Consider the following 18,687-nt stretch of genomic DNA (forward strand, 5'->3'; position numbering starts at 1 on the left):
AATGAGGCATACAGATGCAAATTTCTAGAGACTCACAGACTACAAAGGAAAAGCCTTCAAGGAGTTCAAAGGGGAGTTAGAAAAGTTGGTCTCCAGTTGGTCTCCGTTTGGGAAGGCAGCAAAGTCTCTTAACTTAAGGGGTGGGAGGGGAAGATCTCCCCCTCTTCCGTGACACCTCTAGGTGCAGCTGTTGACGCCGAGCCAATCAGGCAGTGCGCCTAAGCTCAGCCCCTGCGATTTCCTGCTTGTGCCTGCATCTGCGCCTTGCGTCTCAGAGTTCAGGTTGCCCTTCTGTCACCTCCTGCTGTTCGCTTTCACTCACAGGGATGCGTGAAGGGAGGGCCTCTCCATCCAGCTGTGCCTCTGAAGCCTGGGAAAGTTCCTCCCCCACGTGTTGCAGCTCTTCCTCAGAATCTGAACTGCTCTGACACTCTATATGCTCAGAGGCAACCCTGACAGACAGCACCTTTCTGTCTCCCCACAGATCTTATGTGTGAGCAGTGGGCTGTGGCTGTTGGAGTGTTTCAACTGTGTGTTGTCATCAATGCTTAACCTGCATATTTGTAAATAAATGCACTTATCACAAAATGCCAAAAAGGCATCCAATGGATTCCTTTCAAAGGAATCCAAACCTGAGTAAGCACTGCACCCCAGGAAACACTTGGAGAACTGGGTTACAGATAACAATATGAAGATGCCTTGTACAGAGTTAAGATTATTCTTGGTGCATATAGCCCAGCAGTGTCCACTCTGATTGGCAGCAGGTCACTAAGATATCAGTCAGATGTCTTTTCCAGCCCTGGTGCCAGAGATGTGGCAGTTCTTGGCCTTGATCTCACAAATCTTCTCCAACGTTTGTAGACTGAAGGTGCTCTGGGCAGTGGCCATATATAATTTCTATGTTTGCACACCACTTTACACACATTAAATAAATGTAAAATAATACTTCTGATAAAGATTACCATTTACCAAGTGGTAGCTTACTGCAGTTAGGCATACGACCATGTGGGATGGGAGCTGGTTGGTTATAAAGTCCACCCATGTAATGAGGCCAACTTTACTACACATTCTCACCTGATCTGAAATCGAGGAGAAGTTGTGGAGTGGCAGAGCAATAATAGTTCAGAGATCATTTGTGTTCAGCATTGCTGAGTATCTGAAAGATAAATGTCCTTACAGAATGAATGACCTTATAGAAACTAGATCCTTTAGCATCATTTTGTTTCCTAGGTTTAACCGTCTTACATTTCTGATTGCCTGATTTGTATTTTTGGCAGTATGGCAAAAAATGACCAGGCAGTATGTGTGTGTGTGTGTGTGTGTGTGTGAACTACACATTTCATCACATATATTTTCAGATCCTACCAGCAGCACTGGCTCCCACTGTTCCTGGAATCAATGTCCCTGATTATTACGGTGCTTTGTCCCACTCACCAGCTCTCCCTCCCTCCTGCCTATGCACCAGGAACTCGGCCTGGTAGTTCTTGGGAGAGCATGTCACACAGGGAAGCACAAATCTCTATGGCTCTCAAACTACACTTCCGAAGGTGCTTCCAAGTCAAGGGCTCCGAGTGCTCCCAGTGAAAAGGCAGTAAGAGAAAAGACGTAAGAAGAGGTGAGAAAATGGGGGAAGGTTACAAGCTGAAGATGACATTTTCTGGACCTCCTTTAACATTCTGTGAATGAGGCAGGACAAGCCTCGCCCGGAAGCACCTTGAGGTTATCCGCACAAATACCCACTCTCTGTTCTAGAGAGAGGCCCAGGCCAGAAATTAACTGTTCAGAATGTTGCTGGTTCTGCTCTAGTATTGCTTCTGATTAGCTTCATCAGATCTCACAAGATTTGGACAATAGGTACATCAGTACAGGGAAACAAGGTTATATAAATATCCTCAAGCATGTTCTAAAATTTAGCCTCAAACTTTTTGCAGTTGATTTGCAGCCTAGGCCAGGCCCTCTTGAATATCTGGGCCCTAGAAAAGTATACCCTCACCCACCCATGCTTGGGCTGTGTCTAGGATTCCCGGGTAATGTCCCATCCAGACCAGACCCACACCAGCAAGCTTGCTGTACCCAGGACTGGCATCAGAGGGAGGCATAAACCAGTCCTCTCGTCTGGATTACTGCAATGCATTATACGTGGGGCTGCCTTTGAAAACGGACAGGAAACTTCAGTTAGTCCAAAATAGGGCAGCAAGATTGTTAACAGGGACTGGCCAATGAGATCACGTTACAACACTACTTCTCCAACTGCACTGGCTGCCAGTCCATTTCCAGGCCCGATTTAAAGTGCTAGTATTAACATTCAAAGCCCTTAATGGCTTGGGCCAAGTTACCTGAAGGATCGCCTCCACCTATATGTGCCTGCCCGGACCCTAGATCATCCTCAGGGGTCCTTCTCCAAGGGCTCCTGCCAAAGGAACTGAGGCGGGCGGCTACCGGGATGAGGGCCTTTTCTGCTGTGGCACCCTGCCTGTGGAATGAGCTCCCTAGAGAGATTTGCCTGGTACCTACGTTGTACTCCTTCCCGTGTCAGGTGAAGACCTTTTTATTCTCCCAGTAATTTAGCTTCCTAGTCGTTTAGCTTTGGTGTTTTAAATCTGTATTTTAAATCTCTGCATTGCTGCTAGGTTTTTTTCTCGTTGTATTGTTATATTGTGGTTTTAATGCTTTCATATTTTATATTGTTTTATTCTGCGCTTTTTGGTTTTAACTTTTGTGAACCACTCAGAGAGCTTCGGCTATTGGGTGGTATAGAAAATAAATAGACAGACAGACAGGCACCAGTTGAGGCTCACACTTCGGGAGGGGGCCCACTAATGACCACCAAAGTTCCTGGCCCTGCCACTGCTGCTCCTTTTGCCATTGATGCCCACTTTCTTCCACTGGTCATTAATTTCATGAAGAAAGCAAGTGATGGGAGGGAGAAGGAGACGTAACTTCTGCCAGGTCATTTGCCCACCCTTTATCTCTTGGTGGCAGTGGGGACTGGGCCCAGAGACAGAAGGTGAGTGAGGAGAAGGAAGGGAGCCCACTGAGGACATCTTGTCCAAGGGCTCCCAAAAACGTGGAACCGGCACTGGCTATACAATCTACCTTTAGATTATACATACAGTCCATGTTTTCGCATTCCTAGAAAACCTGCTCAGTAGCTAATCACCCACTTACATAGCAGGAACCAAGGCCCTGCTTAAAGCTAGGAAGAACAGGGACTACATTTCCCATGGCTCCTAGCAATACATACTTGGACACTGTGGTTAGCACATGCTGCCACAGTATCCATGGCCTCAGTCCCAGCCATTGCATTTGCTGGGGTCTCCTATGCTGCCCCCTCCTTCTCCCTCACACCACTGCCAAAAAGGGGCAAATGTGGGTGAGGTCTTCAGGGAACAATGTAGCAGAAATAGGGGGAATTGGGCCCATTTCTAGGTGGGCCAGACTCCAGAGGAATTGTAGTCTAATCCAAAAAGGATTTGAGAAGCACTGGTATGGTGGCCATGTCTCCTACTTTACAGAGGCCATTCCTGTATTGGAAGGCATCCTCCATCTCAAGACCTGCCCAGTCCAAGTCCAGTTTAAAGATAAAGAACCATAAGAAGGGAGAGGAGCAGGGGACTTGAAGTTGCCCATCAACGTTAGCTCTGGGGCAGCAGACTGAGCAGGCACACAGGTCACCTGGTCCCAGTGTTCCCCACTGTGGTGAGATGTATTGTATTTCTCTTTAAACTATAGTAATTATTTCTACATTTCTATCTACATATATTAATTAGTGCATGCAAATGTTATGCATTTCTGTGCCCAGTTTTGTCCTCTTTTTTGACGATGCATAAGAGGCCACCCTAAGCACTGGATACCTAAAATCTACTAACTATCTCCCAGGGGTGTAGCGAAGCCACGGCTCGCAGGGACATGGCGCTGGCACTTTCTTATTAGCAGGGACAATGATTTCATCTGTCACCCGCCTCAGAATTCCCTGTTCCCTCTGAGCTTAGCTGCAATCCTCACAGTAACTGGGGGCAGGGGATGATTTTCCCAAGCAACAATATATTGTTCCCTATTGTAATGCAAAATATTTTGGGGTGACTTGTTCTTGAATGGCAATTAAGCTTACAAAAGACTTGTTCCTGGAAATGAAAATGGCCAGAAGTGTTTGCTTGCTTGCTTGCTTGCTTGCTTGCTTATTCATTTATTTATTTTACAGTATTTATATACTACTCCACATCTAGACAGATTCCAGAGTGGTGAACAATAAAAGATACAAAGATAAGATAACAGAATAAAACTCCATGTTAAAAATTATTATTATTATTATTATTATTATTACTACTATTAAACAGAATTCTGATAAAAACTGTGGCTGATCAGTCAAGGAAGGCTTCCTGAAATAAAGATGTAAACAACCCAATGTTGGCGCCTGCCTGACCTCCAGAAGCAAGGTGTTCCACAGAAAGGGAGCCACCACACTGAAGGCTCTTCTCCAAGTGGACTACATTCAGGCCATAGGTCCATGTGGAACCACTAGGATCAAGCCCTCTGATGACCTCAGTGATTGGGCAAGTTGGTAAGGGAGAAGGCGCTAGGGATGTCAGAGAATTTCTCCATGAATCTCCGGGAGGCCGAATGCCAACGCATTCGGCCCCCTGAAATTGGTGGAGAAACGGTCCACCACCCCCCGGGATGGGACTTACCTTTGGCGAATGTCCCTCGTGGCGGCGGCTCCCGGCGCCAGTGCGGCGGCGGTGGCGGCCGATCTTCCGACCGGCTCCTGCCGCCACCATTTCCAAGTGTAAAAACAAAACAAAACAAACAAACGTGATAGGCTACGTAAAGATTTACGTAGCCTATCACGGCTAGATTTTCATAACACACCGTGATAGGCTATCACGGCTGACTTTAAAAAAAAAAAAAAAGTGCGTATGCAAATGGTGGTGCCCATGGGCACCGCCATTTGCGTTCCTTATTTTGGCACAGGTAGTCTACGTAAATATTTACGTAGACTATGGCGAAAATAAGGGCCGCTACTTGCGTTCTCCTTATTTTCGCCATAGTCTACATAAATATTTACGTAGACTACCCGCGCCAAAATAAGGAACGCAAATGGCGGTGCCCATGGGCACCACCATTTGCATATGTGCTTTTTTTTTTTTCAAAGTCAGCCGTGATAGGCTATGTAAGGATTTACATAGCCTGTCACGGCTGACTGCAGGCCAGGGACGCAAACGCATTTGCGTCCCAGCAGGACAACAGGATTCGCAGCCGAAGAGACGGGGCGCTCACCCCGGCCAGAATTTCGGCAGGGAGGGATGGGGCGCCTCCCCCCCAGCCAGAATTTCGGCGGGGAGGGACGGGGCACCTCCCCCCCCAGCCAGAATTTCAGGGGGAAAACGGAGCGCCTCCCCCCCCACCGCGAAGCAAGCTTCGGGATCAGGTAAGTGACTTTCGTCCATCCCTAGAAGGCGCTCTCTCAGGTATCCTAGTCCCAAGTTGTTTCAGGCTTTGTACGCTGGTACCAAAACCTTAAACCTGCCCCAGTAGCGAATAGGCAGCCAGCACAGTTCCCTCAGCAAAGGAGTTGCATGCTGAAAAGGGGCAGCTCCTGACAACAGCTGAGCTGCTGCATTCTGCACTAGCTCCAACTTCCGGACCAGCCTCAAGGGCAGCCCCACATAGAGCACGTTGCAGTAATGCAGTCTTGAGGTTACTAGTGCCTGTACCACTGTTGCCAAGCTATCCCTGTCCTGCAGGGGATCTTCATGACAATGTAATGAGAAGCACATTGGAGCATTACCCAGATTTTAATGAAATTGGCTTTGGTCCATCAGGGACACACGAAGCAAGATAAGCCAAGTGTAGCATACCTTTAAAGTCTGGTTTTCAGCGCTTTAAAGTAACATACTTCCAGGTAAGGTGGGGTGGGGGGTATAGGACTGAATGTCATCAAACTGGCAGAAGCTGTTCAACCAATGAGACAGGCTTGTTTCCTGCCTCTGTCCAGGCTCCCCCTCTGCTACTACATTATGGAGAGCAACTAATTTTCCCCTTGTGTGCAGATTTCCCTGAAGAAACCAAAATCCTCAGTTCTCCAGTGCAGCATCTGAAGGCTCCTGAGAGCTCACCACCACCCCAATTTCGCTGCATCCCAGCAATTTGCTGTGGAGTTATTGCTCCCACCCCATTTTTCCCCATGTGTGCACTTGTGCCTATTGCTTCCAATCCCCCCACCCTTCTCCTTCTCCCTGCTCGCAATGAGAAGCTCCCATAAACCCAAAGGATTGTTACTGTGATGAAGGGATAAAGTGAAGAAGGGACTTTACATAACAACAGAGAAACTACATAACATCAAAGAAGCATAACACCGCAATAGCAATTTAAGAGAGCAACAGAGAAGCAAAATCATAGAGTAGTAGGGTTGGAAGGGCCCTATAAGACCATCAAGTCCAACCCCTAAAAGAATGCTTTAGGGTGAGTTACTAAAAGTCTTTAAGCCTTGCACTGCAGGGGAGAGAGATTTGGTTCTTACTTCTGAGTAAACATGCACAGAAGGAGGAATATGTTAAAGATTAAAAGCAGGCTAGATTGCCGGGAGAATTATCAACAACCTCAGATACGCAGACGATACCACCCTAATGGCAGAAAGCAAAGAGGATCTAAAGAGCCTCTTGTTGAGGGTGAAAGTGGAGAGTGCAAAAGCTGGTTTGAAACTCCATTAAAAAAACTAATGTATGTCACTTCCTGGCATATAGGAGGGGAAGAAATGGAAGCAGTGACAGATTTTATTTCCTTGGGCTCCAAGATCACCGCAGATGGTGACTGTAGCCATGAAATTAAAAGACACTTGCTCCTTGAGAGGAAAGCTATGGCAAACCTAGACAGCATAGTAAGAAGCAGAGACATCACCTTGCTGACAAAGGTCCGTATAATCAAAGCTATGGTTTTCCCAGTAGTAATGTATGGCTGTGAGAGCTGGACTATAAGGAAGGCTGAGCGCCGAAGAATTGATGCGTTCGAATTGTGGTGCTGGAGAAGACTCTTACGAGTCCCCTGGACAGCAAGGAGGTCAAATCAGTCCATCCTAAAGGAAATCAACCCTGACTGCTCATTGGAAGGACAGATACTGAAGCTGAAGCTCAAATATTTTGGCCACCTAATGCAAAGAGAAAACTCCCTGGAAAAGACCCTGATGCTGGGAAAGATTGAAGGCAAAAGGAGAAGGGGACAGCAGAGGATGAGATGGCTAGATAGCATCACCGATGCAATGAATATGAACTTGAGCACACTCCAGGAGAGAGTGGAGGACAGGAAGGCCTGGCGTGCTATGGTCCATGGGGTCACGAAGAGTCGGACACAACTTAATGACTGAACATAATAACATAATAAGATAAGGTGAATGAGTGTCCCCACTAGTGCGGTAATGTGAGGGGTCACTGCTGCTGGGGATTTTCTCAATGGGAAAAACTACTTTAATTGGGGAAACAAGGGGGAATGGGGTGTCACACCCCCTTGACCACATCACTGCCAGGTCATAGAGGGCTGCCCAGAATTTAATGTGGGGGGGGGGACATGGCACATTGTGGTAAAACCACCAGGGAGCTGGTTTCAGTAAAAGAAGTGGGAGTAAAAGGAGTTTCAGAAAATGCGGCTTTTCAAGAAGGAAGTGACTGGTTGGCAGCGGATTGGTGACGACATCATCTGTTGCAAAAGAATTCAGACAGCTGTAACTTCGCACTAAGCCGCTCCTGAAGACAGCCCCCAGCAGGGGAGGCTACAGCTGGCAAACCAGCTAAAGCTGGTAAAAGGATCAACACAGCTGCCTGAATGTTTGGATTCTCCTAGGGGGTGTGGCTTTCATGGGGAGTCTCATGATGAGTGCCTTCATTTCAACATTTACCACTGCAAGTCCCTGTCCCTCCACATTTTTGGAGATTTGCTCATCATCTGTTTTAAAATGGTCAGTTAGGCAAAGCAACTGATTGAATGCCACTAAAGTTAAGTCAGAAATGGAGTCTGTTTACTGACATTTTATTTTGTATAATGCCTTAAGCATACAAAATAAGCTTATCTGGGCAATGTCCCTATCCCCTAAATTTCAGGATGCGAGAGAACAGCAAAGGAGAAAGAAGGCTGTGTACAAATAAGATCTCTAGATAAGAATATGGTTCTCTTAAAAAAAAATCCTTTGGCCCCACACAGAAATAATTACAGCCTTTTGCTTTATACTGATCCATTGCATCGTTGACAGAAATAGCAGCAATTTGAAAAGGGCATTTCTAAAACATCCGACTCTGAAGTAACACACGTGGGTGTTATAGTTATCAGAACTCCTACTCCTAGTTGTTAGCACAGAATGTACAACATGAAGTAATGCAGCAAGAGTGACTACGGTCATCTGAAATGCTGTGACTTTCTTCTAAGGCTGTTACCATAATACCACACAAGTGAGGTATACATATAAGACCACCACAAAGACTCAACCTGATGCAACAGGACTACTCGAGCCATTCTTTGGTGCCTCCTGTTGCTGCCTGGAGGTCCTTTCAGACAAGGCCTTTATCCTGCAATCACCCTGCCTCAAACAAGGAATTTTGCAGCCATGGGAGGAGGGGGGTTCTAGACACTGCCAGCTGCAGGTTTTTGAGGGCCCTTGGGCAAGACACCCTCAGTGCCCCCCCCCTCAGTGAGGCTGCCTTCTCACTGCCATTGTCACCCACTGCTATTGCTCCTCATCCTCTTTCTCATCATTGCCACCACTTGCTTACTTGGCGGGCAGAGAGCTAGTGAGCAAGTAGGCAGTGGCAGCTACTGCTGCCCCGTTTCACCAACACCGTTGTCTGGACCAGGTGAACAAGCAGGCTGCAGTGGAGAAGAGGAGGAGAAACTCCAAGGGGCTCTTGACAAAGGGTCTCTGCTGGGGTATGGGCCCTTGGTGGGTACCCAACCATTCCTTCCCTTGATGTCGGCCCTGGTTCCTGACATTGTCATCTTCCACTTGTAAGCCACCCATTTTTCCCCACCTCTTCTTCCAACTTTTTTCTTACCAGAAAAAAATCTGTTGAGGAAAAGATGAAATTTGTGCAAAATGAATAATGTATTCATTTATAAATCATCCATCATCCACAAGGGATTTCAGGGTGGTGTACACAACATTAACAACAAACAAACCCAATATAAAAACCATACAATTACACATTAAAAATCAAATTAAAACAGCAACTCTTCAACCAGCAAGCCCAACAAAACTGCAATTAATTTTGTTTAAAAATAAAATAAATTTTAATCGTAGAATTCTAAAATGTTAAAACCGTTGGGCTAAAAGAAATGTTTTAATCTGGCACTGAAAAGAAAACAACTTTGGCGCCAATTGTATCTCCTTTGGGACAGCATTCAAAAGTCAGGTCACCACCACAGCGTTTTTGATTGGTAGCATTAGGAACTCTCTGTTTGGAAGCACCCTGAGTCTTTGTGACGCTTTAGTCTGTGTGTATACTGACTTGAGTGATGCCATGACTTTGGAAGAAGGTACACATACACATACGCATACACATACACACACCAAAGAGAAATCATTTGCAGGACAAGACATGGCTGGAACATTACAGCATGAATACTAAACAATAACAGTTACATCACCTGGGGGACAATGCCCTTTTCTTGGGAAACAACCACCCAAATTCTGTATTTAAACAAGAAGTGTGCATCAACCCCCAAATTCAACTTGAACCCTAATTTGGTCCTTCAGAAAACCTGTTCAGGCTGATTCAGAGGTCATCCCCTTCAACTCAGGTACTAGACCCGAGCCAAGATTTAGAAATCTGTCATGTCTTTTCTCTTGGAAATGGATGATATTTGCAGGCACAGTAGCCCCTTAGGAAGAGATTATACCTGCTAAATGTCAGAAAAATAGCTACATGCCTTTATATTTTGGTTATTTTTTAAATGGAAATACCAATCACTTTTGTATGTCTTGGCAGAACTGGATGAAATTTTCAGGGATAGTTGCCTCTACTGAGGGGATTGAGCCTGCCAAGTTTCAGATGAGTAGGCATGTAACATTTTGATGGTATCTCAAAGAGGACATGCTTATCCTATCTTCTTTTTGGACCACTGTTCTGAAAATGACAGATGGCCTAGAGGTGTCCCTGAGTAAGAAACGTGCAACATTTTGGAAGGATAGGTACAGCAGTTAATGTGGAAGGGCAGTCGTCAATTGGGGGTGAGGGGAGTGATTCGTTTCACGTTCCTTCCCCTCTGGTTTTTTACGGGGAGTTATTTGTATGAAAATAACACACATCATAGAGGTGTATCCAGTCAAGAAACCTGAAAAGTTTCGGAAAGATAGATGCATAGCCGGTGGAGTTAAGATGACTGCAAACCAGTTTAAGGCCTTTTTCATAGTGAGCTTGGCAGCACTGAAAGAATGACCATCTCGTGGTCTCATCCTTGCTCCCCCCAAAGCAAAGTGATTGGAGTTCCTGGTAAAACATGCCCTAAGATTAGAAGATGGACCCCTCAGTCACTCAACCCTAATCCCTCCCTCCCTGCTCCCCCTGCCCCTGCTCTTCAGTGTTTTGGAGAGACAAAACTAAAAGACACTATTTGGAGAGGAGCCCAAATGTCTGTGTCTCTGAGCACAAAACAGTAATATAGCCCAATTCTAGCCTGGCTTCAGTTATAGTGGCTTTGGAGGACTTCTTCACCTTGGGGAGCAGCAGGAATGAATGAATGAATGGTTTGCTGTGGTCACAGACAAATACAAGTTTTTATGCAAAAGGCAGGTACAACTGATTAAGTAGATAAAAACAGTAATTGTTAAAATCGGGCCAACACTGTCCCAGGGCATGGTCTGAAGGCACACGAGGCAGCCACCTTGCTGAAGCTAAGCAGGTTTGGGCCTGGTCAGTGCTTGGATGGGAGACCACCTGGGAACCACATGTAGCCACCTTGAGTTCCACAAAGGAAGAAAGGTGGGATAGAAATGCAATAAATTAAATTAATTAATTAACGTAATTTTCCCTCTAATTTGAACTGATATAAGAAAAACAAAGCAGCAGGAATGGTGTGATGGAGCCTGATTCTTCTCAGGCTTCATCTGAATTCAATGCACATCCTTAATTTAAACCTAGATATACCAGCCCTGTTCAGACAGTCCCTAAGGGTAAAATGAATGTGTAGATCATCAGGATGGCAGGATCTGGTCCTGGCCTACACATGCTCATTAGAATGCCTGTAACAATATGCGTAGTTTCTCTATAGCTGTTATAATGAATACATGTAGGTTAGGGCTGGAGCATGCTGCTGCAATGGCGCTACTCCCCGCTCTTCCGCATGTTCATTTAACCCTAATGAACATCTGGAATGGGCTATACTGTCAAATGTTTGTTAAGGAACCCTAGTGCTACAGCTTCTATCTCTAATAGTTTGAGTAGTTTTTGGAGAGCCAGTGTGGTGTAGTGGTTAGAGTACTGGACTGGAACTCAGGAGATACGGGTTCTAGTCCCCACTTGGCCATGAAGCTCACTGGGTGACTTTAGGCCAGTCACTGACTCTCAGCCTAACAGGGCTGTTCTGAGGATAAAATAGAGAGGAGAGGGCCATGTAACAACAACAAGGGAGGTAGAAATGTAAAGAGCCAGTGTGGTGTAGTGGTTAGAATTTGGGACTGGGAGCTGGGATATCTAGGTTCTAGTCCCCACTCAGCCATGGAAGCTCGCTGGGTGACTTTGGTCCAGTCACAGACTCTCAGCCCAACCTACCTCACAGGGTTGTTGTTGTGAGGATAAAATTGAAGGATTATGTACGCCGCCTTGGGTTTCCGAAAGAGGCAAAAAGGCGGGATATAAATGTAATAAACAAATAAATAAATAAATACAGTAAATAACCACCAGTGATGCACACCTCAGTGCCCTTTCTCTGAAACCGCATAGCATGTCTCTACGAGATCAATTGAATTTCATAGCCACATGTCTAGGGACTATAAATTAAGTGAATGACTGTTTTGCCTAATATATGCTACATTGCCTTTGTGAAAGTACCCCGACTAGGCCTTGTAAGTAGTTTGGTTCAGGCGAGGGGTGTGTGTGTGTGTGTGTGTATGTGTGTGTGTGTGTGTGTCTGACCATGAGAAGGTAATTGTAACTTGCTCATAAGCAAGAAATTCCTATCCACCAAAGTAAGTCATCCCTAAAGATAAGAAGGCCACTGTGCTGATAAGACTGTGCTGAGTACTAATTTGTTTCTGAGCATGCGTAGTGTTTTCTTTGTTCTCCAGCCTTCAGTCTGTATAAATGCATCCTGTTGTGGGGAGAGACAGAGTTTCATCTGTCTCTCCCACAGCCGTGATATGCTTTAATAAATTGCTGACTGTTCAGCCTACCCTGCCTTGGGTATTTCCTTAACACCTTGTTGACACTAAGCCAACAAAAATAATGTTACTGTGGGGAAAGGCCTTGAAAATGGAACTGCTGAAAGCAGATAAGTAGCAGAAAAGGGGATGCTGCTCCACCAGAAACTGAACCAATGCAAGCATGTTAACGTCCTGTGTTTAACCACATCCTGTGGTTTATGATGGGCTGGCATTTGCTGTGTGGACCTTTCAGGGTGCGTCTTACTCATTGCCTTTGTGGAATTCCCTCCCTTTGTGGCATTCCCTCCCTATGTGGTCCTGTGGAGTTGTATATGATCCTGGGGAGGGCTCTGTGGCAGTGCCTTTTGTGTCACCACCATGTTGCATGGTTGCTGGTACATAACACTGCAATGTCCGTTATGAGCTGTGAAAGGCGTGTTTGGGTCTGGACACCTGATGCTCCTGTTTTTAAGTGAATGCTCATGTTGTGAGGTTGAGGCTGTTGTTCCATCATTTCTCTTCCACCAGCATAGCTTTTTCTGTTGTTGTTCTTTTATGTTTAAAGTAATACATACTACAAACATGCAGATCTCTTCATCTTTCCCTATTAGTAAATACACCATCTTGTTTGTTTCTGGGCTTTTTGCTTTTTCTGACATTGTCCAAGTTTCAAAAGGTAGCAATAATGGCCCAGTTGTGACTGAAATAATTCAACTACATCTGGATATCAGTTCAGGCAAAGTCATGAAACAGATACAGCATTCTCAGTGAGGGATAACTGAGAATTTTGTTTGTTTCATTTTTGGTAGAACTTACCAAAATGTGCTAATTTCGGCATAAGCACCCCATTCAAGGGGGTCCCCTGTCCCTCTGTTCATCATTTTCAGGGGGTTGGGGGGCTGTCGTAGGGAGGAGGGGAGGAGGAAGTCCACTTCTACCAGTCCAGTTGCACATGCCTAAATCTGGATCCAACCCAATGGTTTTTAGTAGATTTTCACAACATACCAGGAATTTTCAATATCATTGAGTAGAAACATACTTTAAAAATAAATGTCCCAAAATTGGGGTTCCTTTTCTACTTCTTTAAAATCCCTATCATTAAGTGTTTCTTAATCTGAAGAAAGGATACTATATATACAAAAAGCAATCTCAGATCTCCACACTCAAGAGGGAGGGATCAACTGGCATGGAAGAGTGCCAAGGTTTCCAGACAAAAAAACCTTTAGAAAAAAAATCAGAGAGGGACCTCCAAAAGAGCCCGATGACTGAACATGTTCAGCGAACATGGAATGTGGACTAACTGTTGGAGTGGGGAAACAGAACACAGGGAGAGATGGGGAATGGAATGGTCTGAAATCACTGAACAGAAGCACTCCATGCTGCAACATTTTATTGCAGGTCCCACTTGGAAGTATATATTCTAAAACTGGGGTGGGCAACTTATGACCCTCCAGATGTTTTGCCATACAACTGCCATCATCCTTCACCATTGGCTATGTTGGCTAGGGCTGATGAGATTTGTAGGCTAAAACATCAGGGCCACAAGTTGCACACCCTTATTCTAAAACATATTCATCAAAGATTGGCACACAGCTATATATTACTAATATCATGGCTTCTCAGTCCAGAAGTCCAGTCAACATACAGCCTTTTTGTTTGGAATATCATAAAAAGAACATGATGACATGCTTTCACACAGCAACTTCATCTTCCAGGCATTCTGTGTTCCTATATCTACAAAAAAGGTAAATATCAGTATCCCAGGACCTAGGAAATGGCTCTTGGCTACACTTCTAGAGAAAGAGAGCTCATCTACTAACACATTTTTAGAACTAGCAAGGTACCAGATAAGATGAAGATTAATGACAGTGCCTCTAGCTCTAATCTCTGGGATCTTTTAAAACACAGAGCCCAAAGGAAACAAGATATGTAGAATCATAGAATCATAGGGTTGGAAGGGCCTACAAGACCATCAAGTCCAATCCCTTGCTCAATGCAGGAAGTCTGATTCCCAGGCAGTCTCCCGTCCAAGTACTAACCAGGGCTGACCCTGCTTAGCTTCCGAGATCAGATGAGATCAGGCACATCCAGCCCAAAAATCATTAAGATTAGACTGGGCCACAGTGTACTACATCAGTAGGAAAAGAATTACAAACCTGGGAGACAGCATAAGACACATTTAGAGTAATTGTTTAGTACATGTGACACTGTAGGTTGTAGGAAAGTGTTGACTTGAATGCCAGTATTTAGCCATTTCCCTTGGCATGCAAAATACAATGTTGTCTATTCAAAGAACATAGATTTTATCTAAAGTATAGTATTATGGGAATTTGGGGGGTGTTGACACATCATAATAAGATGTAACTATGGGTTTTGGATAAATCAGTATTGGGAAATGTAACTTTGATTACATTTCAGGTGCAAAAAAGTATGCAACATGTATGAAAACATGCATGGCTGCTACAACAGAAAACTCACCCTAAAGACAACATTCTGCTAAAACAATTATTGCTAGAATAACTATTTCTAATTATTTCTTAGTTAGAAATAATTATTATTTCTAACTAAGCAAGTTGTCAGTCAACCTTTTCATTATGCAACTAGGCTGTCATCAGAAAATGGCTTATTTGATCAACTCTTTCAAATGTCACTTTTTTGAGGATCTATTCCAGATCAGAATCTAAATTCTCTGAAAATTGCTGATATTCATAGAATCAAAGAATCATAGAATAGTAGGGTTGGAAGTAGGGATGTACGAAATATTCACCTGGCTCCGCACCAGGGCATCCGCGGTGGGGGGGAGGCACTCCACCCCTCCCCCAGGAATCCTCCCCAGCCAGCTCCGCTCTGTGGTGGCTCCACGGAGGCTCCGTGGAGCCGCCGGCCAGGGCCGGCTGCAGCCGGAGTTCCAGCCACGGCCGGGCAGCTGCGGCCACAAATGGTGGCCATCATAGCAGCCGCCATTTGCGTCCTTGCAAGCAACTGTGATAGGCTACATAAGTATTTACGTAGCCTATCACGGAAACGGCAGCCACGCAAATGGCGTAGCAGCCACCATTTGCGTCCCTTCTCTATGCCGTGATAGGCTGTGTAAATACTTACATAGCCTATCACGGCTGCAAGAACGCAAAAGGCGGCCACAGCAGCCCAGCCACAGCCGGCCTGGAGATCAGCTGGAGCTGCCGCTGCCGCTGCCACCAGAGCCGCCACCGCCGCATCCGCCCCAGGTAAGTTCCGTCCAGGGGGATTCTGCGGGGGGGGCGGGCAGGAGGCCGTTCCACCATGAATTCCAGGGGGCCGGATTCTAAAGAATCTAGCCTCACTGGAATCCGTGGCAGAATTCTCTGACATCCCTAGTTGGAAGGGTCCTATAAGATCATCAAGTCCAACCTCCTGCTCAGTGCAGGAATCCAAGTCAAAGCATCCCTGACAGGTGGCTGTCCAGCCTCGTCTTGAATGCCTCCAGTGTGGGAGAGCCCACTGCTGTCAGGAACGCCCTGGTGGCCTCTTTCAGTCTACTCCAATAGCTAACTCAAGACACAGACAAAAGGATTATTTTCAAGGCTTTAATCCTTTTACAACTTAATGACTCTTTCAGATGCTAATCACCAGCGACTAAGCAAGGAACAGCAGAGTAGCCTATGCTCCAGGTCAGGCAGTTGGTCCCCATTTGAAGTAGAATCATGGGAAGACCCTGAACTTATGGGCTAGGGAGAGTTCCTCCCTCTTTCCCTTGGGTGCACAGGACGCGACCATTGCTTGCACGCCAAATGAGCGCTACACCTCCTTTCCACTCCCTCCAGCTGTCGTCGCTACCGGCATCGGCGTCGAGCATCCAGCAAGCCCCCCTCCCACACTCTCTCACTGCCAGGGTCACTATCTCTCTCTGGAATGCTGGGAGGAGGAATCTCTGCCAGCTGCTGTGCCTGTGAGATATGAGCGCGCTCCTCTCCCACAGATTGCTGTTCCTCGGAATCAGAACTGCTCTTGGGTTCTATCGGCTCAGTTTCCACCCTGACAACTACTTCCCTAGGTCATTGATTCCATTGTCATATTGCTCTAACGGTCAGGATGTTTTTCCTGATGTTCAGCCAGAATCTGGCTTCCTGTAACTTGAGCCCATTATTCCATGTCCTGCACTCTGGGATGATCGAGAAGAGGTCCTGGCCTTCCTCTCTGTGACAACCTTTCAAGTACTTGAAGAGCGTTATCCTATCTCCCCTCAGTCTTCTCTTTTCAAGGCTAAACATGCCCAGTTCTTTCAGTCTCTCCTCATAGGGCTTTGTTTCCAGTTCCCTGATCATCTTTGTTGCCCTCCTCTGAACCCTCTCCAGTTTGTCTGCATCCTTCTTAAAGTGTGGTGCCCAGAACTGGACACAGTACTCCAGATGAGGCCAAAGCAGTGCTGAGTAGAGGGTAACTTGTACTTCATTGAACAGATTTTATTATCTATGTTTTCCTGATTTTTCTTTTTGTTCTGTAGGTTTAAAAAGAACTAGAAAAGAGAAAAAAACGTATTTTACCTCTGATTCTCTTAGTAGAATGTCATGTCACATGTTGCCAAAAAAAGGTAGAGGCTGCAATAGAAAGAAATGCTAATAGGGAAAAGGATCTACAGCAGAAGTGCAGAACCTAAGCCCAGAGGCCAAATCCGACCCTCTTGGGGGGCCAAATCTGGCCTTCCAGGGTTCCCAAAATGGCATAAGAACATAAGAAGAGCCATGCTGGCTCCGACCAAGGGTCCATCTAATCCAGCTTTCTGTTCACAGTGGCCAACCAGCTGCCCATAGGAAACCCTCAAGCAGGACATGAGAGCAACAGCACCCACAAACTGCGAAAGGAAAGAAAAGATCTTTTCTTGTTAAATTATTAGATGCAATGGAAAAACTTAAAGGAATGCTTGCAACAGCATATGGAAAGGATAGCATGAAATTTCTGTTCAATTTTATATATAGGTAAGGTTCGAACTTTTGTCGGTATTGCTACATTTTTTGTCGGTATTGCTACTGTTTTCATAAATACCTTGTATGCTCGCCAGGCTGGCGTGCATCTTGATTCTGAGAGTTTGTCTGGTATGACTAATCACCTCAGACATTACTGACAGCAACAGGTCAACATTCATTCAATGACATATAGGTAAGGTTTGAACTTTTGTCAGTATTGCTACATTTTCCCTCTTAAGTCTACACATCATTGTTAAACAGTTATGAACGACATTTGGATAGATATGAGCAATTTGTAATGCTTCCTTGTGCCGCCTTTTGCTTTCTGAGTTCTCTGTGAAACATTTTTTTCCCATTAAGGAAAGCGGGGTTGGATTCTGCAGACTTGTGGGATCTGAAAGGCGAGGGTGATCTGTTCCTTAGATGATTGGCCTTACTAGCCATTTGCCTTAGCAGCCATTCTATTTCACCTAGAATGGCTAGTAAGGCAAAACAAGAACCCCAGCACACACACATATACACACACACATCGTTTCCACCTACCTGCAGCCAAAACTGCTTCTCTTCCCATGGGCCTGTAATTTGATACCTCATTATCTCCGATCTATTTAAAAATGAAATAAAGGTCATTTAGTGTGGGAGACTCCCTGAAGGTTCACGACGTCATCTAAAGTGCCCGCAAACTTCCATGAGTGAGCAATCTCAATAGCAGGAGAAAACCTCCATGTGAAGGAGCCTTTTGTCTCTCTCTTCTTCCCCGTATTTATTTCTAAAGCTGTTTTCATAAATACCTTCTATGCTTGCCAAGCTGGCATTCATCTTGATTCTGAGAGTTTGTCTGGTATGACTAATCACCTCAGACATTACTGACAGGAACAGGTCAACATTCAAAAGATTTGGCCTTTCAGATTACTGGCTGAGTTGCGATTCCAATAATGCAGTTCACATAGGAGCCTGTGTGCAGTGGAGACCTGTAATTCAAGGTCAATAAGCAATTACTTACATTGTTGTTTGCTTGTGCATATTGAGCTTCTGAAAATCCAGCAAAGGTTGCAGTCTTATGCACACTTCCTTACGAGTAAACCCCACTGAACCCGATAGGCCTTACGTCTGAGTAAAAATGTGCAGGTTTGCACTGGAAGAGAAAACAAAGTTGGTCAGCTTGGAAAGTGATGGCTAATGAGCTCACAAGGTCAGGAGACCTGGGTTAGAGAGACTAACAGTGCAATCCTATACATGTCTACTCAGAAGTAACCCCCATTGAGTTCAATAGGACTTACTCCGAGGCAAGTGTATATAGGATTGCAACCTACTGGAAACAACTGAGAGGAAAATCAACATTGTCCAATGGCTTCCTTTAAATCCAGGGGAGGGCCACTTCCATAGGTCCAGAGGGCCAATTTC

At 45.3% G+C, this 18,687-nt stretch overlaps 1 pseudogene; it reads right to left on the reverse strand.

Moving 5' to 3' along the window:
• LOC146351303 (opsin-3-like) overlaps nucleotides 1-18,687 on the reverse strand; it is a 91,556-nt pseudogene that overhangs the window by 62,807 nt on the left and 10,062 nt on the right.

This window comes from Heloderma suspectum, chromosome 3 (assembly GCF_057233095.1).
Source record: "Heloderma suspectum isolate Gila_16-S chromosome 3, 16-S_ref, whole genome shotgun sequence".
NCBI classification, from domain to species: domain Eukaryota; kingdom Metazoa; phylum Chordata; class Lepidosauria; order Squamata; family Helodermatidae; genus Heloderma; species Heloderma suspectum.